This window comes from Bufo gargarizans, chromosome 5 (genome assembly GCF_014858855.1).
Source record: "Bufo gargarizans isolate SCDJY-AF-19 chromosome 5, ASM1485885v1, whole genome shotgun sequence".
NCBI classification, from domain to species: Eukaryota; Metazoa; Chordata; class Amphibia; order Anura; family Bufonidae; genus Bufo; species Bufo gargarizans.
Window position 1 is genome coordinate 272,306,617 of NC_058084.1, and position 24,205 is coordinate 272,330,821.

Consider the following 24,205-nt stretch of genomic DNA (forward strand, 5'->3'; position numbering starts at 1 on the left):
GCACTCCCTCAGTGCGCCTGCGCCAATTACGTCTTCTCTTTCGGTGACGTCATCGGCGCACTGAGGGAGTGCTGAGGAGGCAAGCCTCCTTCTCTCAGAGCGCCTGCACCGGAGGGGGCAGTTTTCTGCGGCTCCTACCAGCAAATAGACACTCTACTTGCTGGTAGAAAGGTAATTAGCATATCATAAAAGTAAGTTTTTGGCTAAATCTACTGAACGAAAATTATTAATAACATAATGTATGGCAATATGGCAGGATAGGGCTTATAAGTAGACAAAAAAATAATAATGCGTTTAGTGGGGTGACAGAAGCCCTTTAAGTTCCCAGTCCGCCCCTGCCTGCCTGTACTCCCTGCTCTACGGCCCCATTCATATATTTCACAGCCCGTACTCCGTACACCGCTGAGCTGTCAGCTGGTGTACAGAGAACCGAGTTTTAAGCGCAAAGAGAATGGTGCTCTTTAGGTCGGGAAAAGACTACGAAACATACAAAATTAATTAATAAAGTATATTAGAAAAAGTTTTATTAGGGCATTAGGGACATCATGCTAAAATTTGATACAAAAATGTGGTTACTCTTTAAGGCCTCTTGCACATGACTGTATTGCTTTTTCAGTATTTTGCAGTCCGCAAAAAACGGATCCACAAAATATACGGATGACGTCTGTGTGCGTTCAATTTTTTGCGTAATGGAACAGCTGGCCCCTAATAGAACAATGTGGACAATAATAGGACATGTTCTATCTTTGAATGGAAAAACGGAAATACGGAAACGGAAGGCATAGGGAGTACCTTCCATTTTTTTTTTGCAGATCCATTGAAATGAATGGTTCCGTAAATGGTCCGTATATGGAACTCAAAAAACGGAACGGAAATGGAAAAAAAAACATTATTGGATTTTGTTGTAGAAGTTTGAAATCTTTACTAAAAATTAACACAATTGACAGGCTGCAGATTTTAAAATCTGCACCGCAGATCAAATTACACATGGAAAATTTGTGCACCATGTAGATGAGACTTTAAAAATCTCCTTAGCTGATGGCCAAATCTTCATGTAATGCACAATGTGTACAGGTGCCTTAAATGAGTGTTGTGGGATCACGCAGGACAACAATACAGTTGAATGCTGCGATGGGGCATGGGAGCGATGTCTTCCTGCTCTGCCATTCTTTCTAATAGGCATTAGGCTTTTAGGTGGCGCGATGATGACATCATTGCCATACAGCTCAGGGCAATTTTTGTACTGGCACACATTATGAGGGGGCATTTTCTACTAAACGCAAATTAGAAAAGGGTATTTTTGTACAGGCACACATTGTAAGAGGGAATATTTTTTCCTGTCACACGTGGTCATATTTTTCGTATTGGCACACATTATTAGGGGGTCTGCTAGTCTGTGACTAATGTGAAGGATATGGAGCTCTGTATGCAGGGCTGGCTCCAGGTTCATGTGGGCCCTTGGGCGATAAACCTCAGTGGGCCCTCTTGTCGCATTTGTCTAATGTCACCATGGCATCTGAGAGTGTTAAAAAATGGAAGGTCGGGGAAAGCACCCTGTTCTAAAAATGAGCCACAGCCTCTACTAGGCTTCCAGGCTCATTGGTAGTATATCCCAGTTTAGGCCACTAGGTGGCAGCACTAAACTGTGATATAGTGATTTCTATACAGAATAATGGAGCAATTTCCATTAGTCTGATGAAAAGTAATAACAAAATAGTAAATAAAAAGTTTGGAAAATATAAAAAAAAACCTTTAAATGTAATATCACCTCACTTTCCCCAAAGTAAAAATGAACAAAAAACGTGCACACGACCGTTGGCGGCCCATGTCCATATTGTGGTCCGCAATATATAGTCCCCAGCCTTGTGTTCACGGTTTCACTTGAATGGGTCCACAATCTGGCAGATGACAGTGCAGAACACAGGCACGAATCGGAATCTCACGGAAGCACCATGGAGTGGTTCCGTGGGTTTTCAGTCCGTGCCTCCGCACCACACCATTGGATACAGATCGTGGACCCCATTCATGTGAATGGGTCCATGTTCACAGGTGGGCACACAGTCATGCTCGTGTATTGCAGACTGTAATGCACATGGTCTGGGCATCTTTATTTACGTATCTGTTCTGGGATCTGATAAGTTTAAGGGTCTGATATGGCATCTGGTTAATGTAGTGGTCTGGTGTCGGGATTCATTTTCAGGTAAGATTTGTGGTCAGAATTAATTTTTGGGCTTTGTTTCAGGACCATTTAAAAGAACATGAAGGGCTACAATCTGAGAAGACGTTACCTGTGAGTCAATGGATGGAATAGCTTTGTAGTTTTTGAGTGCATCTGACAAGTCTAGCATAGCCTCCATTCAGACACCCTTTTTTTTTTAAAGGGGCAAAATCATATAACAGGCCAGAGCATCCCTTAAAACGTAAACCACCATAAGAACTTAGATTTTCTGGAAGTGATGGGTCTGAGTGCTGAGATGGAATAAAAACGTTATAGTACATTTGTATTATATTCACATCAAACATGTTCACACAGCAGATTTTGAGGCATAAAAAAGAAACAGATTTCAAGCATGTGACCCCATCTAGATGTGTACAGAAGCATCACTGAGAGAAGCCTGTGTGTTGACACTGATTGGTGGGGAGGAGATGGGTAGATTTCTTTGTTTAACTATAGTGCAGTAGTGGCCAAATGTAAAAAGATCCCTAAAACTGTGTTCTTGGAGGGATCATGGTGTGGTACTTTCAGCCTCCAGATGCCCTCACTGTGATATCTGTTCTTATATAACTAATCAAAACCAGCTGGGAATTGTAAGTTATCTTTGTGTATAAATGCATTATACACCAAACTATACAAAATGAATATTAGACTGAATAAGGCCTCTTGCACACGATTGATGTATTTTGCGGTCCGCAAAAAACAGATCCTCAAAAAATACGGATGACGTTTGTGTGCATTCCGTATTTTGCGGAATAGAGCAGCTGGCCCATAATAGAACAGTACTATCCTTGTCCGTAATGTGGTCAATAATAGGACATGTATTTTTTTGCGAAATGGAAATACGGACATACGGAAACGGAATGCACACGGAGTAACTTCCGTTTTTTGGGCGGACCCATTGAAATGAATGGTTCTGTATATTGTCTGCCCAAAAAACTGAAAATATGTTCCTGTGCAAGAGGCCTAAATGTAATAATATGCTAAATATAACAAGTATTGACATAAGTTATGATTAGATAAATTGAAGGAGTAGGGCACACCTACATTCAGATACACATAGGAGAGTTTTCTAGACAATGAATTTATTTATACCAGAAAAAATATAGTAATACATAAAATATTATTAAACATATATTTGCATGCTATATAGACTTATAATCGCTTTAAAATTGATTAAAATTGCAACCATCCATAAAAAGCAACACTAAAAGATAAAATTATGTAGAAAATCCTAGGGAGGAAATGTCCTATTAGAGGCTCAGATTTTTTTGTTCCTTTCTATTACTCTGAATGTCCGTGTTACAATAATTGTCCAGTGGACCTGATATCCACGCTGTTTGGACGCAGTCCGTAGTAATCAGGATTTTAGAAAGTTCACAGGTTAGTTTCAATGTAGCCAAAGTGAGGATGTGTGGTTGAGTCACATTTCTTTTGCTACAAGTTTAGCAATACATCCAATCACTTTGCCTGTGTATACATTCATACGGCATTGGTTTTACTTACAGTTCTGTAGATTTAAGCCGGCTGTACTGCTCAAATCTATAATTTTTACTTTTATTTTTATTTTAGGTAGATAATATACTACAGAAGTTTTATCTAATTTAAGATTTGAACTCTTTTTTTTTTTTTTTAAACAAACGCAACACTGACGCAAGGACCAAACAGGTCTAGAATATCAATAATAGACAAAAGGAAGGAATATATCTAAAATATACGTTTTTTTGTAAAAACCGCATCAAGAATATATTAGTATAAACCGCAGCAATGACGTAACATTGTCACAAAGCACTATATTTGTTTTTAATTGGAAAACTACAATATTGCCGTAAAGCTGTAAAGTCCTAGTCCATTTATACATTAGTTTGTTACCTTTTATACACAAATGTATACATATACAAGTAAATATCATCTCAACTGCATATAAGGAGATAAGGAAAAATGTCTACGATAATTAGTTTTGTCAGCCCTGAAAAATATATATATGTACATCCTAAGGCCTCATGCACACGACCTTTTTTTTTAAGGTCCGCAAAAACGGGGTCCGTAGGTCCGTGATCCGTGACCGTTTTTTTGTCCGTGGGTCTTCCTTGTTTTTTGGAGGATCCACGGACATGAAAAATGAAAAAAAAATCTAAGTCAAGTTTGCCATTGAAATGATAGGAAAAAACGGACACGGATCACGGACACGGATCACGGACACGGATGACAATCTTGTGTGCATCCGTGATTTTTCACGGACCCATTGACTTGAATGGGTCCGTGAACCGTTGGCCGTGAAAAAAATATGACAGGTCATATTTTTTTCACGGCCAGGAAACACGGATCACTGATGCGGCTGCCAAACGGTGCATTTTCCGATTTTTCCACGGACCCATTGAAAGTCAATGGGTCCGTGAAAAAAAACGGAAAACGGCACAACGGCCACGGATGCACACAACGGTCGTGTGCATGAGGCCTAAATCTACAGATTCTCGATATAACCAAAAGCCTTCTGAGAACATGCACTTTTGACAAATATCGGATTAGGAATTTATTGTTGGTATAAACCGCAGCAATAACGCAACATTGCTGCAAAGGATTAAATTTGCATACTATTTTGATATTTTTATCCTTTGCATTTGGATACATCGATTTTATATAAGTATATCACTTCGGATTTTATTTAAACATTATCAGTGTACATTCTAATTGTATTTATATGAACAAAGGAAAAATATCAGTTACAATAACTCTGTTGGTCTTTCAAATACTCCATGCCAGAATTTCAGTATAGCCAAATTACACCAAGTTGGACTACACCTGTACATCTCTATATAAAGTCGACTAGTTTCATGGGAAAATCAACCACTGAGGAAGGAGTCCAGTTAACTTTGAAACGCGTCTGGTGAAGGATAACCCCATGAGACTAAATATATATTGAAGCGCTTCAAATCATCCAGGAGTAGTGGGATCGATATCCCAAAAATTTATGAATTTTTGAATGTATTTTTATGAATGTATACACAGGCAAAGTGATTGGATGTATTGCTAAACTTGTAGCAAAAGAAATGTGAGTGACTCAACCACACATCCTCACTTCGGCTACATTGAAACTAACCTGTGAACTTTCTAAAATCCTGATTACTACGGACTGCGTCCAAACAGCGTGGATATCAGGTCCACTGGACAATTAATGTAACACGGACATTCAGAGTAATAGAAAGGAACAAAAAAATCTGAGCCTCTAATAGGACATTTCCTCCCTAGGACTTTCTACATAATTTTATCTTTTAGTGTTGCTTTTTATGCATGGTTGCAATTTTAATCAATTTTAAAGTGATTATAAGTCTATATAGCATGCAAATATATGTTTAATAATATTTTATGTATTACTATTTTTTTTTCTGGTATAAATAAATGCATTGTCTAGAAAACTCTCCTATGTGTATCTGAAAGTAGGTGTGCCCTACTCCTTCAATTTATCTATGCAATTCTCTTGAAGATTGGGTGTAACCTTCTTTGTAGGTGCACCCATTTTTTGTCTAGGAGGTGAGCCTTCTCTAATTACATTTTATAAGTTATGATTAGCTATTATTTATTTCTTCATTGTCAAATGAAGAAAGTGTCAATAACCGACCATTAATCAAATGTAAAGGAGAAATTGACTATCCGCTTACTTACTGCCCATCAGAAGCCAGCAGCCTTCTCAGGGCTAGTAAATGGTGAATACATTCATGTCTTGTCCCTTTTAGTACTGAACCTAACCGGCAGTGTTCTAATATATGCTGTTCCTCCGCTCAGTATAAAACCAAGAAGCTCATCTGTTGTCAAATTTGCATTACGCCACTTATCTCTATTTTAAATTGATGAATTTCATTGAGTCCTTCATGTTTAAAACCAGCAAGAATGTGTTATTATAGCACTGGATGGAGATTAGACACCTGCTACCAGTGTGTCAGCTGTTCGCAGACGCTGTGTGTGTCATTCATCAATAATTACATGGGCATTTTTATTGTGTAAAATAGAATCATGATAATCGGGCTCAGCCTATAAACATATTAGAAATGAGTTGATTGTGTTACCACAGGGTATGTCTTTTGTACATAGCACATTTTATTTTTGAGCTTTGTACTTTTCCTTTACAGCCAAAGCATATTTCTAAAATCTTCCAAAAGATACAATAATACATTCAGCTGATGGAGGCACAAGGGATAGGTAGCGCAGCAAGGGATGGGTTAGGCTGGGTCTACACGACGACATTTGTTGCGCGACAAAAAGTCGCGCGACAGATAGGGCGCAACAGTTGTCGCGCGACATTTTGTTGCACCAATGTCGCGCGACAATTTTTATAATGGCAGTCTATGGTGTCGCACTGCAACATGCGACATGTTGCGACTGCGACGCGACAGTCGCAGAAAAATCCATCTTGAATGGATTTTCTGCGACTGTCGCGTCGCAGTCGCAGCATGTCGCATGTTGCAGTGCGACACCATAGACTGCCATTATAAAAATTGTCGCGCGACATTGGTGCAACAAAATGTCGCGCGACAACTGTCGTCGTGTAGACCTAGCCTTAATGTTACATATGCATGGCAGACTGTGGAGGGGAGGTCCTGACATTGCAAGTACAAAATCTTCCTGGCCTTTAACAAAGGAATCATTGGCTCTGATTTATCATACCTTCAGTCTGGAATTCTGGCATCAAAAAGTTGCAAAATAGGGCTTTTGCGACTTTTTACACTCACTTGCGCAAAATTTTGCGACTTTTTGCATGTGTACACCACTCACTCCAGTTTTGTAATATGGGTGAAAAAGTGGGTGTTGTTAGCTATGTTAATGAGTTTCAAACCAGATTTATCATTGCAACTTTTAAAAAAAGTGGCAATCTCACTCCAGGAGGAGGGTGGAGTAGGAAACCTGGAGTAGCTTCTCTAGACAAAAGGGTTAGGTTTACCCTGGGTTCACACCTGAGCGTTCCTCAAACGCGCGTTTTACGCGCGTTTTTGTCGCGCGTTTTTATGCGCGTTTTTTGTAATAGTAAACGCGCGTTTGACGCGCGTTTGTGTCATTGACTGCAGTGTCCTATGGCCACAAACGCGCGTCAAAACGCCCCAAAGAAGCTCAAGTACTTGTTTGAGCGTCGGGCGTTTTACAGCGCGTTCGTACGCGCTGTAAAACGCCCAGGTGTGAACCCTTCCCATAGGGAAGCATTGGTTTTCATGTCTTAAGCGTTTTACAGCGCGTTTGAACGCGCTGTAAAACGCTCAGGTGTGAACCCAGGGTTAAGGACAAGCCACATTTATCAAACAACCTGTGACATTTGATAAATGTGGCACAAAGTGCTCCAACACAGACTCGCGCAAAACTAACTTCAAATATTCTCTTCATGATAAATTCCCCCCATTGTGTTTTAATGCTATTATACATGTATGTAGATGGAAGATGAACATCAGCACAATTAACACAACTACATTATGCATAGCACAGAGGGGTTCACTGTGACCTCAGTGAAACAGCTATTCTGCCCTGAAATTTACAACTTATTAGGATACTTGTAATGGGAATTTTAATGAATGCAAATGAATATAATTTACTAAACTAAAATATAGTGAAAATCACATGACATATTAACTCTATTTTGTGGATGCTGCAAGGTTATATAAGCAGGGATGTGCAGTACCTTAGATCTGGAGGTATCTGCAAATTTATATAGTTATGTATTGCATTATGTATTATTGTATTGTACATGTTCATTTATGGGCCATGTCTTCCAGCAGAGGAGGAATGGTTGGCAGAAACAGGGTTAACCACCTTGTTCTTCCCTTCTTGGTAGGAGTGGGCTGATCCTGCTTCCAGGAGGTAGGAGTTCCAGTCTAGACTGATCAGGAAGAGGAAGCACATGTGAGAGCTCCTACTCCTTGGAGGTAGATCTTATTCTCTTGTTTGACCATCATCCCAGATGTGAACAGCAAAATCAAGAATATTGCTTCCAAAAAAAAAACTGCAGTTTAAAAAGACAGCAAAGTGATCAGTGGAATACAACTTTACAGACACTGCTGATGGACTACATCTCAAGCACCCATCACCTAAACTACCACTAGGCTAGACTAAGATCAAGCCTGTATTATATTGGGCACTTCAAGTTTCGACTAGTGCCAATCAATTGGCATCCAACCTGCCACAGTACCTCCTCATCTTGTGCCAGAATCTGTACATTGCACTTTATACTGCTGGATATGCCACAAGTTATATTTTGCACTAAGGAAATTTTATACATTTACTTCTAACCTGATCTTCAAACCAATCTGACACAATGCCTCATCAGGGCCACTACAACTCCCATGCTCTGCACAGGTTCCTCAGGAGCTCTCCATAGACAAGGCACAGCTAAGGCCTCGTAACCGTAAGTAAAGCTGTTTTTTACTGTTCAGCTGCCCTAAGAACTTTAGTGTCCCCCATTTATGTCCATACAATTTAGATAGCTGACAGCCAAATACTCCCTAAGCCGTTAGTTATCCCTCCCAACTCCCCATAAGTATGCATGCTTAACTGAAAACAACACTGCAAAAAAAAGTCTACGAAGCACCATGAGGGAGGTTATACTAAGGGTTCATGCACACAACCATAATTTCAGTCTGCGTCCGATCCGCATTTGTTGTGGTTCCGTAAAATATGTGGACTGCACACAGAGTTCTTCCATGCGCTATCCGGATCCATGTGGCAAATTATAGGACATGTCTATGGAATACACATGGCCAGTATCTATATTTTGAGGATCCACGGTTTGCGGACTACAAAATGGATACGGCTATGTGCATGAGGGCTAAAGCTGATGTTTCAAATGCCAGAGTTACTAAGAAGCCCAATGAAGTTAGTCACACTTAATACATTGAATTGTATACCTCTTAATAAATCAGACACCTCTTTCAGCAGTCCATGTGACTAAATGCAAAACAATAGCAGCTATGAGCTATGCCATGTGTTCTGCTAACAAGGGTAATGTCACAAATTAGATCAGAAATTCTCTCTCCTACTCACATCAGAACAATACACCAAAAGGCTACCTGCACAAGATGCAGATCTTTTTTAAGCAGAAAATCTGCATGATAAAAACTGCATAAAAATGCGATTAAAAACTGCACATAAACCTGTGCAGTTTTATGTAGTTTTTCTTGTGGATTTTATGTTTATGTAAACAATAACATTGAAGTCTATGGGAAAAACCACTATATATAAGTTGTGGAATCACATAAACAATGCTGCAAACATGCTGCAGATTTTAACCCTTCCTTGACACAGCAATTTCGCCTTTCTGACAGAGCCTATTTTTGCAAATTTGACATTTGTCACTTTATGCAGTAATAAATTTGGAATGCTTTTAATTATCTAACCAATTTGGAGATTGTTTTCGCTTGACTAGAGATGAGCGAATCGAAGTTGACGAAGTGGAATTAGTTTCAAATTTCAGGAATTATTTGATTCGCATGGAATCAGAATTTCCTCACGCTTTGTGGTAACGAATCGCATTTTTTCCTAAAATGGCTGCTGCACATGTTAGGACATGGAGCAGGGAACTCTGGGAAGATGGATCACCCACAATGCCATGCATGCAGCCAATCAGCAGTGAGCCCGCCCTGTGATGTCACAGCCCTATAAATAGCCTCAGCCATCTTGGATTCAGCCATTTTCCAGTGTACATAGTGCAGGGAGAGACTTTTTTTGGAGTGTATTAGTGGCAAAAAAAATAAAGGGCTTATTAGCCATTGTGTGGTGAAGTGAGAAAATTAAAGCCCTTTTTGGCGTGTATTAATTTCCTTTATTTACTTATTTGATCTAACAGTATGTCAGACAGAGAAGTGACAGGCCCTGCACAGGGGAGGGGCACAGGCCTAAATGTTTCTGGTGCAAGCACAGGTTGCAGCAGAGTAAGCGGGCGTGGCATCAGGGGTCACTTCGAGAGGCCATGAGCTCCCAGTGTCAGCTAGCGGTCGTGTCTTGACCAGCAACCCAGGTTCTTCAACTTTTCCCGCAAGTGAAATCAGACACCCCCAGCCAAGAGTCGGTGGGTTCCTCCGACACAACCCTTAGTTGGCATGGCCCGGGAGCAGGCCCTGTGCCCTCACCTGTCCTCAACCTGCCTTTGTCCTTTTCTGTTCCCTCAGCCAGAGAAGTACTATATGCTGTGGACTCAGCTCCACTGTACAGCAAGGACAATCTACTAGAGGACAATCAATAGCTACTGCCCAGACAAGATCCAGAGGAGACATTCACCGCTTCCTCCGGTAGGTGGGCAAGTAGTGATGAGGAGAGTGGCCTGGATGCTGGTGTTGCGAGCGGTCAGGCTCCTGGCTCAGGGACCGTTGAGGAGGACATCAGTGACGTGCAGACAGTACTCGATGATGATGTAGCCAATTGCAATTGGCTTCATCATCATCGGGAGAAGTGGGTGGCAACTTCCGTGGGAGGCAGCGGTGGAGCCAGCAAGTTGGTAGCATGGTCGGGAGTCAGCAGGGTGGCAGCAGTGGGAGGTCTGGAGCCAAACGTGCCCGGGGTAGACCACCGGCTTTGCAGGAGCCTACTGCCCCAGAAACTTGTGGTCTAGGGGGTCTCAGAGGCAGTGGCAGTAGCAGTCAGTCAGTGCAGAGTGTTGGGGGTAAAATCACCTACTTGGTGTGGAAGTTTTTGTTAAGCCGCCGGGGAGGTGAACATGGCCATTTGTCAAATCTATGGGAAGAAGGTGAAGTGTGGCCAGGGTGCCAATGTTGGCACTACGGCCCTGCCTCAACATATGCAGCGTCGCCATAAATTGACCTGGGAGAACCATGCCTCCAATGTGGTGGTCCAGCCTGCAGCAGCAACTGCTGCATCCCCCAGTAGCAGACACCTGATTTAAGACAGTCAAGGCTCCACCACTTCAGCCGAAGGAAGCCGTCTGTCCGTCCTATCATCTGCTGGTCTTTATGCTCCTCCTCCTAGTCAGTCATTCCGTCGGCAATCGTTCACCGAAGCGATTGCCAAGAGAAAACAGTATGCGTGTACTCATCCAACGGCGCAGAAGCTGAACATGCTCCTGGCCAAGTTGCTGGTGCTTCAGTCCCTCCCTTTCCAAGTGGTGGACTCTGCACCTTTCAGAGAACTAATGGCTTGTGCTGAGCCGAGGTGGAGAGCCACAATCTGTAATTTCTTTGCCAAAAAGGCTGTACCAGCCCTGCACATGTATGTAGAACAGAAGGTGGGCCAGTCCTTGAGCCCGTTGGTGTCTGCCAAAGTGCATGGCAGCGCCGACGTGTGGAGCTGTATCTACGGTCAGGGACAATACATGTCCTTTACGGCCCACTGGGTGAATGTGGTTCCTGCACAGCCACACCAGCAACTTGACCAGGTGACGCCGCTTCGGCCTCCACGTTCTCACGCTGTTGGTCCTGCGACAATGTCCGCCTCTCCGTCCTCATCTTCCACTCTGTCCTCAGCCTCCACTGCAGGGATAATTGACAGTGCCCCTCCAGCCTACCACATGTGCAGGGCACGGTGGTGTCACTCTGTTCTGCACCTCATTTGCCTGGGCGAGGAACTGCTCCGTGTCCTTCATCAAGAAATGTAATCCTGGCTTTCTCCGCGACAACTGAAAATCGGAACCATGGTGACTGACAACGGGAAGAACATGGTGTTGGCGTTGAGTCAAGGATGGCTGAGCCATGTGCCCTGCATGACACATGTTTAATCTGGTTGTCAAGCGGTTACTGAAGTCTACCACCCAGCTTAAAGACATCCTAAAATGGCCAGGAAACTTTGCATGCACTTCAGCCACCCGTACACCACAAAGCACATTATCCTTGAGCTGCAGCGGCAGAACAGCATCCCCCAACATAGGCTGATGTCAGCTAGTGGCAACTCATGCAAGACACCTGCCGTTTGCTCAGGCCCTTTGAGGAGGCCACGTTATTTGTCATTCCACTGCTTCATGTCCTGGAACAGATGCTGGTAAATCTGGCTGGTCAGGGATCTGGAGACTTGGCACCTAGATCTCACGGCCACATGAGCCCTGTGGGGGCTGAACTGGAGGAGAAGGAGGAGGACATTGGAGCACAAGCAATGTGTAGCGAAATGGGTGGATTCTCTTCACAGGTGACAGGAGAGGAGGAGCAGGAGCAGCCGGAAGAGCAAGAGGGAGATGAGGAAGATGAGGCAGATGACCCAGACACACCATGGCAGTATGCAGTAGAGATGGAGGCAGAAAGTCCCTCCGAGTCACTTGCACAAATGGCCCGATGCATGCTCACTTGCTTGCATAGTAACAGACAAATTGCCACCATTCGGCAGAGGGATGACGTCTGGCTCTCCACCTTGTTGGACCCTTGCTACCGGTCCAAAATGGGAGCTTTTTTTACACCTGCTGAGAGGGAGGACAAACTGAACTACTAAAGAGACACTCTATGTAGTCAGTTGGCTGCTGCCTATCTGCGCCATCGTCCATCCTCTTGCAGCTCTGACCCCGGGGGGGCCCTCTGCGCTCACGTTTCTCTGCCATGGCTAGTGTGGCAAGGTGGGGGGGGGGGGAAGGAGCGGTTCCTGCTCCATCAGTAGCAACTTGAGTCTAGAGTCGCTTATGAGCAGCTTTCTTCACCCGCCTAGTGAAGAAACTACTCACTAGTGTTGAGCGTGAATATTCGAATAACAAATTTTTCTTTAGAATATTGGGACTTCGCTAATTTGCGAATATTTAGAATATATTGATATATATTCGCTAAAACTAATATTCATTTTTGTTTTTGTTTTCCACCTGAGACTAGTAGTGTCATTGTGGGCTAAAATATCTCAGTCAGCACTGAATTAGAATATTTTTTATCTTTAACCGCCTCCGGACCGCCTAACGCAGATCTGCGGTCCGGAGGCGGCAGCGCTGCGCAGAGTCACACATATACGCGTCGTCTGGTGAGACGCGAGATGACGCGCTTTGCCGGCCCGCGCTTTGCCGGCCCGCGCATGCGCAGTTCGGGCAGGCATTTCGTCAAGGGGGGTCGCGTCATCAGCTTGCCAGCCAATGATCGCAGCTGGCAAGCTGATGATTTAAAAAAAAACAATCAAGTGCCAGATAACAGATCATATTAGTAAATATGATCTGTTATATGGCTGCCCTGCTCCTCTGCTGGTCCTTTTCGTCGGTTGGATCCAGCAGAGGAGCAGGCTTCACAGTGAGTAGCACCAACACCACACTTTAGCCCCAGATCACCCCCTGCACCCCAATTAACCCTTTGATCACCCCTTTGATCGCCCCTGTCAATCACTAGTGAAAGGAAAAAAGTGATCCGTGTAAACTGTCACTTTTTTTTTTACTGGTATTGACTGTTAGGTTTTAGGGATAGTTTAGGCCCCTTGGTTAGGTAGTTTAGGGATCGGTTAGCGCCCAGCCCACCGCACCGCAGTCACTGATTCGCTGATTAGCGTATCGCTAATCAGCATTTGTACTTTTATAGTATCTGGAAGTGATCAAAACTGATCACGGTCAGATCTATAATAGTATTAGTGTTAAGCAAAATACTAGTATTTGGCTGTATTTGTGAGAGGAGAGGCTGATTACACGGCTACTTACTTGCACCTGTGAGGCCAGGCTGGGTGGGTACTAGGCTATTTATAGGCTCCTGTAGGCCTAGGCTGACGACGGGTCAGCTGATTTCACTACCTGTGAGTCAGCTCTAGGATACAGCAGCATGGTGTGGAGGCTCCTTACGGCTGGGCGATGGCAGAATGTCTTAGCAGGGCGCTGGTATTCACGGTAGGATCGGAGTGGTTTGCACGGGACCAACGCTGCGGTCCACGACATGTAGCGCTCTGAGATGTAGCAGAGTCGGGCGCTAAACGGTTGAATGAGGGTTGTTAGTTGGTTCAAGTCATGCACGCTGTGTTTTATATCAATGGTAAGGAAAAATAAATAAAAAAATGCTGTGGTATTGCATTTGATGGCATGGTGCCTACAGGGCGGCATGCGATGTGCAGTACTCTGGTTCAAAGCAGAGCGGGGTGCTTATGGTCTAGTGAATGCTCGGCTGTCCAGGGGCTTGTTGGGGGTCATTGCATATAGTTGTTGGCCTAGCAGGCGCCTGGTGTAGGTATGGTCGCAGGTTTCCTCTATTTAAAAAAAAAAAAAAAAAAGTGTGTTTTTAACATGCAGGGGCACACCCGTAGCTAATGCCAAACAGGCAAGGAGTTGGGGTATGTATACCAGGGGTCTGCATGTGGGGATCCATGCAGATCAGTCGAGGCGCCTGCATTTGAGTTCTGATGCTCCTATAGGTAAGAGTGGTTTATCTATAAACTGTATGTTATGGGCACACATGTGTCAGCGGTTCTGTGCTGGGGTACAGGTGCATTATGTTGCCTTATTGTCGTTGCTTCAAGGTTCATGCTCATACACGTTTATGATTTATTTTTTGTTTTTATTTTTTGGTGGTGCTGTGGTGACCATCCTGGGAAGAAAAAAAAAAAAAAAAAAAGCCTGCAGCATTATGTGGGGGCGTTACTTTCATAGCTATGTCCATGTGTCTGCATTTACAATTTATACTCTGTTCACCACTAGAGCTGCGTTCATGCGTTGCTGTTGCATAACATTGATACCCTGTTAGCTCAGATTGCATTCACAGCTGCGTTATACAGTGCTCTTCATGCTCACAGCTGGGCCCATACCATGTTTTCAGGCACTACTCACATCCAGAGCTGCGTTCACCCACCTGTTCATACATCACTTCGGCTTCCACTTAAGGCCGCATTTTTCTTTTCATTGCTACATCATGGTTACTCAGTATTTTCTCGGGGGCAGTCAGTGCACCGCTCTGATACCGTTCCCCTAATGAACATGGCTGCTTCCTTCAGGTTACATTTCTTCCCTCGCAGATGCCTGGCCCCGCCATTAGGGTCTCTCGCGCCTGGCAGTTAATAAGTCCTGTCACGACTACAGGCAATTACGAAATCCTGTCACGTCTACAGGTTAAGTCCTGTCACGTCTTCAGGCAATTACGAAATCCTGTCACGTCTACAGGTTAAGTCCTGTCACGTCTTCAGGCAATTACGAAATCCTGTCACGTCTACAGGTTAATAAGTCCTGTCACGTCTTCAGGCAATTACGAAATCCTGTCACGTCTACAGGTTAATAAGTCCTGTCACGTCTTCAGGCAATTACGAAATCCTGTCACGTCTACAGGTTAATAAGTCCTGTCACGTCTTCAGGCAATTACGAAATCCTGTCACGACTACAGGTTAATGGGTCCTGTCACGACTACAGGCGATTACGTCCCGATCCATTATCAGAGTTAAGCGGCATATGCCATCCTCTGGGTTTTTGGGTCCTATATTAATAATAAGAAATAATTTAAGCAGTGGCCTGGGGGATAAGTATAGGTGTAGTATTTGCTACCAGCAATAGTTGGTGTCCGAGCAGGGCCCTTAGCGAATGGTTGGACTTCATTAAGTCTTCTATCACATTCACCATTGTTATTTCAGTTCGCAGCTCCCGGGTTCAGACCTTCTTGCAATATGTTCATATGATCGTCAACATAGGGGTAAATCGTTTCTGACTACCGACCGCTCTTTCAAAACATCAACTTTAGCTACCTCCTAAAACAACGGCACGTGACAAAGAGGTAAGGTATATAGAAGTCGCTGTTGTGTACGGTATATTCCGCACCTTCATCGGGCAGAGTTTTCGGCGTTCAAAGCGGGCATCGTAATGGTATGTATATATTTACTCTAAATACGGTCCATGCTTTTTGGCCCCTTTAGGCTACCCTACAGCAGCAGTTACGGCACAATTCTACTGCTTGTTGAAGATAGGGTTAGATAGGTTAGGGACACCTTTCTGATAGCCGATCCGAACACAAGTGTTAAGCAAAATACTAGTATTTGGCTGTATTTGTGAGAGGAGAGGCTGATTACACGGCTACTTACTTGCACCTGTGAGGCCAGGCTGGGTGGGTACTAGGCTATTTATAGGCTCCTGTAGGCCTAGGCTGACGACGGGTCAGCTGATTTCACCCACCCACCCACGCCATCTTACAGTCACTTCATATAGGGGTGGCCCCCTTTAGGCTACCCTACAGCAGCAGTTACGGCACAATTCTACTGCTTGTTGAAGATGGGGTTAGATAGGTTAGGGACACCTTTCTGATAGCCGATCCGAACACAAGTGTCACTTTAGTTCGCCCTCCACCCAAAACGCAGTGTTTGCCCGATCAGGCCTGATCGGTCGCCCACACGTGCGTTCGCCTACACCCGCCCCACCGCAGTGACAAAAATATATATTTTTTTGATCACTGCACATTCACTTTACACGCGCTGCGGCGATAAAAAAAATCAGTTTTGATATTTTTTCTCAACCGCAGCGGCCTCCGGTACTTCGCTAGCCTCCCATTTGTAAGACAGGCTTGTTTTTTTTTCTTGGGTAGTCTCAGGGAATACCCCTAAATTTAGTTGCCCAAATGTCAAACAGGGGGTATTCTTCTGAAGAGGCCTACAGGCTTCTGACCCAGTCGGATGAGGAATGGGAACCCTCATCTGATGAATCTAGCGGGTCAGAATACGAACCTGTAGAAAGCAGTGGCTCTCTGACCCAAAGTTCGGACGAGGAGGCTGAGGTCCCTGATAGCACCAGGCGTACCCGGCCCCGTGTTGCTAGACCACAGGTTGCGCAGGATCCGTTTCAAGGGCAGCAGAGTGGGGCTGGCGCTGTCGGATTACGTGGTGAGGCATACACCAGCAGCGCAGCTCTCCCTGGACCTAGTACCAGCACTGCCGTACAACCTGGTGAAGTGGCGAGCACCAGAAGGGCAGTTGAAGCTGGTACGGCGGCACGAGCAGTCAAAGACGCAAAGACGGGCCCGTAGACCCCCTAGAATCCCTGAGGTGCTGGCAAACCCTGATTGGCAGTCCCCAACTTCAGCCGCACCTGTAGTTCCCCCTTTCACCGCCCAGTCTGGAGTTCGGGTTGAGACAGCTCAGAGAGACAAACAGGTATGCCACACAATTTATAACCGCCAACCCGGGAAGCTATTATGCCCAGCCTTTCCGGTGAAAACCAGTCCAAGTTTCCGAAATTAAAAATTTTCTGGGCCTTCTCCTCAACATGGGTCTAACTAAAAAGTATGAATTGCGGTCATATTGGTCCATGAACCCAATTCATCAATTGCCCATGTTCTCTGCTGCTATGTCCAGGGCACGTTTTGAGGCCATCCTGCGTTTCCTGCACTTTAGCGACAACACCGCCTCCCGTCCTAGAGGCCACCCAGCTTTTGACCGGCTCCACAAAATTCGGCCCCTCATAGACCATTTCAACCAGAAATTTGCAGATTTGTATACCCCAGAGCAAAACATCTGCGTAGACGAGTCCCTAATACATTTTACCGGGCGCCTTGGCTTCAAACAATACATCCCAAGCAAGCGCGCCCGGTATGGGGTCAAATTGTATAAGCTCTGTGAAAGGGCCACAGGCTATACCCACAAATTTCGGATCTATGAGGGAAAAGATCAGACCCTGGAGCCGGTCGGTTGCCCTGACTACCTGGGGAGCAGTGGGAAGACAGTCTGGGACTTGGTGTCACCCTTATTCAGCAAGGGGTACCATCTTTATGTGGACAATTTCTACACAAGTGTGGCCCTCTTTAGACATTTGTTTCTAGAACAGATTGGCGCCTGTGGCACCGCGCAAACTAGTCGCGCGGGCTTCCCCCAACGGCTCGTTACCACCCGTCTTGCAAGGGGGCAGAGGGCTGCATTGTGTAACGAAGAACTGCTCGCGGTGAAATGGAGAGACAAGCGTGACGTTTACATGCTCTCCTCCATTCACGCAGACACGGCAATACAAATTGAGCGAGCAACCCGTGTCATTGAAAAGCCTCTCTCAGTCCACGACTATAACCTTCACATGGGAGGGGTGGACTTCAATGACCAGATGTTGTCTCCATATTTAGTTTCCCGCAGAACCAGACGCTGGTATAAGAAGGTGTCTGTATATTTGATTCAATTGGCTCTGTATAATAGTTTTGTTCTCTACAGTAAGGCTGGGAGAACTGGATCCTTCCTCAAATTTCAGGAAGAGATCATAGAGAACCTCCTGTACCCAGGAGTGGAATAAGGCATGACACCCGCTATTTCTGTCCTGACTGTCCTGACCACCCTGCCCTATGCTTTGGAGAGTGTTTCCGGAAGTACCACACACAGGTACACCTAGCATAGGGATCACATCTCACCAGGACAGGCACACAGGGCTATTAGGGCCCATTCACATACAGCTGCTGCAAACGTCTCCTTTCACCTGGGACAAAGTGCATAACGCACTTCGCCACATCTTTGGGAGATTTGCGCTTTGCACATTGACCCATGGGGAAGGAGAGGTTTGTTCTATAAAGGTAAGAAAAAAAAGAAAAAAACACCAGTAAGCAAAAAAGGTTAATGTTTAGTTCAAAAAGTTAAAGTTTATATGTTCTGTTCCAAAGTTAAAAAAATTATTGCGTTGCGGCCTGGTTTTTTCTTTTTTTTTTTTTTACCTTCCAGGTGGACCAACCGATCGAACAGCTGCAGCACTGATGTGCATTCTGACAGAAGCATTGCGCTGCTGTCAGATTACACGCAAGTCGGTGTATGCGGCGCTGCAAGACGAGATTTATACTCTGCAGTAAAAGATACGTTTGCCAAGGCATACGAGCTGAGGAGGAGGCGGTGTTCCTATGCTTTGGCAAACACTTTGTATATAAAAAAATTAATAAAAAATCCCGGCAATGATTTATTCATCCACATCGATTGATGTGAATGGAGAAATCTGGGTTGCCAGGGCATACGAGCTAAGTGGGTATGGATGTTGGGCGGAGCTCCTATGTCCTGGCAGACGCCTTTCCCCTCCTTTTTTTTTTTTTGGCAGAGATTTTTTCATCCACATTGATCGATGCGAATGAAGAAATCTGTGCCGTTCATTTTTTTCTTTCAGCCCAGAGGCTGAACGGAAAAAAAAAATCTCATTACCTGTATGCTCAATATAAGGAGAATAGCAGAAACTCCTAATGCTGGCCATACATCTAATGATTGCGGAGACCCTCAAATGCCAGGGCAGTACAAACACCCCACAACTGACCCCATTTTGGAAAGAAGACACCCCAAGGTATTCGCTGAGGGGCATATTGAGTCCATGAAAGATTTAAATTTTTGGTCCAAGTTAGCGGAAATTGAGACTTTGTGAGAAAAAACAAAAGAAAAATCAATTTCCGCTAACTTATGCCAAAAAAAAAAAATTCTATGAACTCGCCAGGCCCCTCATTGAATACCTTGGGGTGTCTTCTTTCCAAAGTGGGGTCACATGTGGGGTATTTATACCGCCCTGGCTTTTTAGGGGCCCTAAAGTGTGAGAAGAAGTCTGGGATCCAAATGTCTAAAAATGCCCTCCTAAAAGGAATTTGGGCACCTTTGCGCATCTAGGCTGCAGAAAAGTGTCACACATGTGGTATTGCCGTACTCAGGAGAAGTTGGGGAATGTGTTTTGGGGTGTCATTTTACATATACCCATGCTGGGTGAGATAAATATCTTGGTCAAATGCCAACTTTGTATAAAAAAAATGGGAAAAGTTGTCTTTTGCCAAGATATTTCTCTCACCCAGCATGGATATATGTAAAATGACACCCCAAAACACATTCCCCAACTTCTCCTGAGTACGGCGATACCAGATGTGTGACACTTTATTGCAGCCTAGGTGGGCAAAGGGGCACACATTCCAAAAAGCACCTTTCGGATTTCGCAGGCCATTTTTTACACATTTTGATTGCAAAGTACTTCTCACATATATGGGCCCCTAAATTGCCAGGGCAGTATAACTACGCCACAAGTGACCCCATTTTGGAAATAAGACACCCCAAGGTATTCCGTGAGGGGCATGGCGAGTCCCTAGAATTTTTTATTTTTTGTCGCAAGTTAGTGGAATATGAGACTTTGTAGGGAAAAAAATAAAAAAATAAAAAAATAAAAAATCATCATTTTCCGCTAACTTGTGACAAAAAATAAAAAATTCTAGGAACTCGCCATGCCCCTCACGGAATACCTTGGGGTGTCTTCTTTCCAAAATGGGGTCACTTGTGGCATAGTTATACTGCCCTGGCAATTTAGGGGCCCAAATGTGTGAGAAGTACTTTGCAATTAAAATGTGTAAAAAATGGCCTGCGAAATCCGAAAGGTGCACTTTGGAATATGTGCCCCTTTGCCCACCTTGGCTGCAAAAAAGTGTCACATCTGGTATCGCCGTACTCAGGAGAAGTTGGGGAATGTGTTTTGGGGTGTCATTTTACATATACCCATGCTGGGTGAGATAAATATCTTGGTCAAATGCCAACTTTGTATAAAAAAATTGGAAAAGTTAAAGTGCTAAAGTGAAATTGCTAAAGTGCGCATGTGCGAGTTAGAAAGAGGAGTGGAGCAGTTTTCGAACTACCAGAAGTTTGATGCAATTTTAGAAAATGTCTACCATTAATATTAAGAGGATATTTGACTCCAAAGAGAGAGAACACCTGATAACCGTAAGTCATGTTACATTCCAGGACTGTATTTTACTGATGTCACAACAAGTTTGCACATACAATTAAGTTGTAGATTATTTTCTGCAAAGTATCACCATTATGAAAATTGCATTATAATGCATGATATTCCCAATTTTTTTTCACAGGTATAAGTACATATTACTCATTGGTGCAGTAAGTACAGGTCCTTCTCAAAAAATTAGCATATTGTGATAAAGTTCATTATTTTCTGTAATGTACTGATAAACATTAGACTTTCATATATTTTAGATTCATTACACACGAACTGAAGTAGTTCAAGCCTTTTATTGTTTTAATATTGATGATTTTGGCATACAGCTCATGAAAACCCAAATTTCCTATCTCAAAAAATTAGCATATTTCATCTGACCAATAAAAGAAAAGTGTTTTTAATACAAAAAAAGTCAACCTTCAAATAATTATGTTCAGTTATGCACTCAATACTTGGTCGGGAATCCTTTTGCAGAAATGACTGCTTCAATGCGGCGTGGCATGGAGGCAATCAGCCTGTGGCACTGCTGAGGTGTTATGGAGGCCCAGGATGCTTCGATAGCGGCCTTAAGCTCATCCAGAGTGTTGGGTCTTGCGTCTTTCAACTTTCTCTTCCCAATATCCCACAGATTCTCTATGGGGTTCAGGTCAGGAGAGTTGGCAGGCCAATTGAGCACAGTAATACCATGGTCAGTAAACCATTTACCAGTGGTTTTGGCACTGTGAGCAGGTGCCAGGTCGTGCTGAAAAATGAAATCTTCATCTCCATAAAGCTTTTCAGCAGATGGAAGCATGAAGTGCTCCAAAATCTCCTGATAGCTAGCTGCATTGACCCTGCCCTTGATAAAACACAGTGGACCAACACCAGCAGCTGACATGGCACCCCAGACCATCACTGACTGTGGGTACTTGACACTGGACTTCAGGCATTTTGGCATTTCCCTCTCCCCAGTCTTCCTCCAGACTCTGGCACCTTGATTTCCGAATGACATGCAAAATTTGCTTTAAACCGAAAAAAGTACTTTGGACCACTGAGCAACAGTCCAGTGCTGCTTCTCTGTAGCCCAGGTCAGGCGCTTCTGCCGCTGTTTCTGGTTCAAAAGTGGCTGTAGCCCATTTCCTGCACACGCCTGTACACGGTGGCTCTGGATATTTCTACTCCAGACTCAGTCCACTGCTTCCGCAGGTCCCCCAAGGTCTGGAATCAGTCCTTCTCCACAATCTTCCTCAGGGTCCAGTCACCTCTTCTCGTTGTGCAGCGTTTTCTGCCACACTTTTTCCTTCCCACAGACTTCCCACTGAGGTGCCTTGATACAGCACTCTGGGAACAGCCTATTCCTTCAGAAATTTCTTTCTGTGTCTTACCCTCTTGCTTGAGGGTGTCAATGATGGTCTTCTGGACAGCAGTCAGGTCGGCAGTCTTACCCATGATTGCGGTTTTGAGTACTGAACCAGGCTGGGAGTTTTTAAAAGCCTCAGGAATCTTTTGCAGGTGTTTAGAGTTAATTAGTTGATTCAGATGATTAGGTTAATAGCTCGTTTAGAGAACCTTTTCATGATATGCTAATTTTTTTAGATAGGAATTTTGGGTTTTCATGAGCTGTATACCAAAATCATCAATATTAAAACAATAAAAGGCTTGAACTACTTCAGTTGGTGTGTAATGAATCTAAAATATATGAAAGTCTAATGTTTATCAGTACATTACAGAAAATAATGAACTTTATCACAATATGCTAATTTTTTGAGAAGGACCTGTATTGTTGTGAGACATCACAAAACTGTGTCTGTAACATTTATTTATGCACAGCATCAAAATATCTCTCATACGCACATCCATTTTCCTCCCGCACACTTATCCCCAGCACTTATCAGAGCTTGTTCACACACCACAGGCAGTATAGTGGTAGGACTAATTGCCTGAGATACCTTGATGGTGGTGCAGAAGGGCTCCGATATGTTCCTGACTGGAACATGTTGGCGAATGTCTCAGCTTTTAACATCAGCTTGAGGGATTAGCCAGCATTGTGAGTTGCTTATCATTGTGGTGCACCTTTTTCAGTGAATTCTGCTGGCCAATATCCGATTGCTCCGACCCAGCACACATACAATTGTAATACAATCAGATCTTATAACGGTAACATTTAATGTTATATTTCCCCTTCAAAGACTTAAATACTTTTTGATGTTTTGTGGAGGACATTATGTTCCATACTTGTACTGTATGTAAAAAATTTCTGATTATATGCTTGCGTCTTTATCCTGCAGCGTATGTTGGAGTGTGGCTATGACCGCACCCATAAACATGCTGTGAAGCAGCGTATTCTGTTGGAGATCCGTTCTGAGCTCAAAAAGAAGTCCTGTGTCACGCACCAAAAAGATTCCGTCATCAAAAACTGGTCGGATCTGAAGTGGAGGAACCTGAAGTTAATCCAAGAGATCTGTGACCACACATGCTCTGGCACAATGCTTACATTACTTTTGTTCCATTAGTTCCATTATTGAACTGACAGGAGTGGTACGGCAGATCTGCTTAGGGTTTGGGATTGCTAGAGGATCGACTTAAGGCCAGAGCAGTTGATGGGAGACAGGTTTATTTGTGGAAAATTATTTTTAAATAGCCACAGCACTTAACGGAGCACCGCAGCTTCTTCAAACGGCTAATTAGCAGATGTTGGGTGTCAGACCCCTGCCAATCTGATATTGATGACCTATCCTTCATCAATTTCAAAAACTCACCTTAAACAAGCAGTGCACTGCTACCAATAATATTTAGCAAAAAATCCAAACAATTAATAATTAAATAGGTTGATAATGTTTAGTGTTGAGCGTGAATATTCTCATAGCGAATATTAATTGCTAATCTCGCAACTTCGATAATTTGCGAATATAGTGCTATATATTCGTTCTATCGAATATTCGTCATTTTCTCCATCTGAACACATGATTCCTTCCTGCTTAAAATGCTTGTGGGCCAATGACTTATTGGCCCACAAGCAAGAAGCAGGGAGGAATCAAGAGTTTAGATGGTAAAAAATGCTGAATATTAAAAAAAACTAATATATAGCACTATATCGAATATATTCATTTTTTAGAATATTCGTCATTGACGAATAGAAAAAAAAAACGAATAAATAGCACTATACTGTATAACACATATATTCATTTCATAGAATATTCCTTTTTTTTCCCCCCAATTAGTACAGTTATTGCCCTTCGGCATACTCCTCCCCGACAAGCATCCCTGTCACCATGGGAACGCCTGGTGGTTAGAATATACCATCGGATCTGAGTTTTCACGATCTAACTCACATCCGATGATGGTGATGGGACGCTTGAAGTTAGAATATACCGTCAGGGCGCTGTGATCTTCGCAATTAACCCCTCAGGTGCGGGTTGATTGCGCTGATCACAGCGCCCTGTGCGCCGTTCCCCACCTCCCCAGTATTAAAA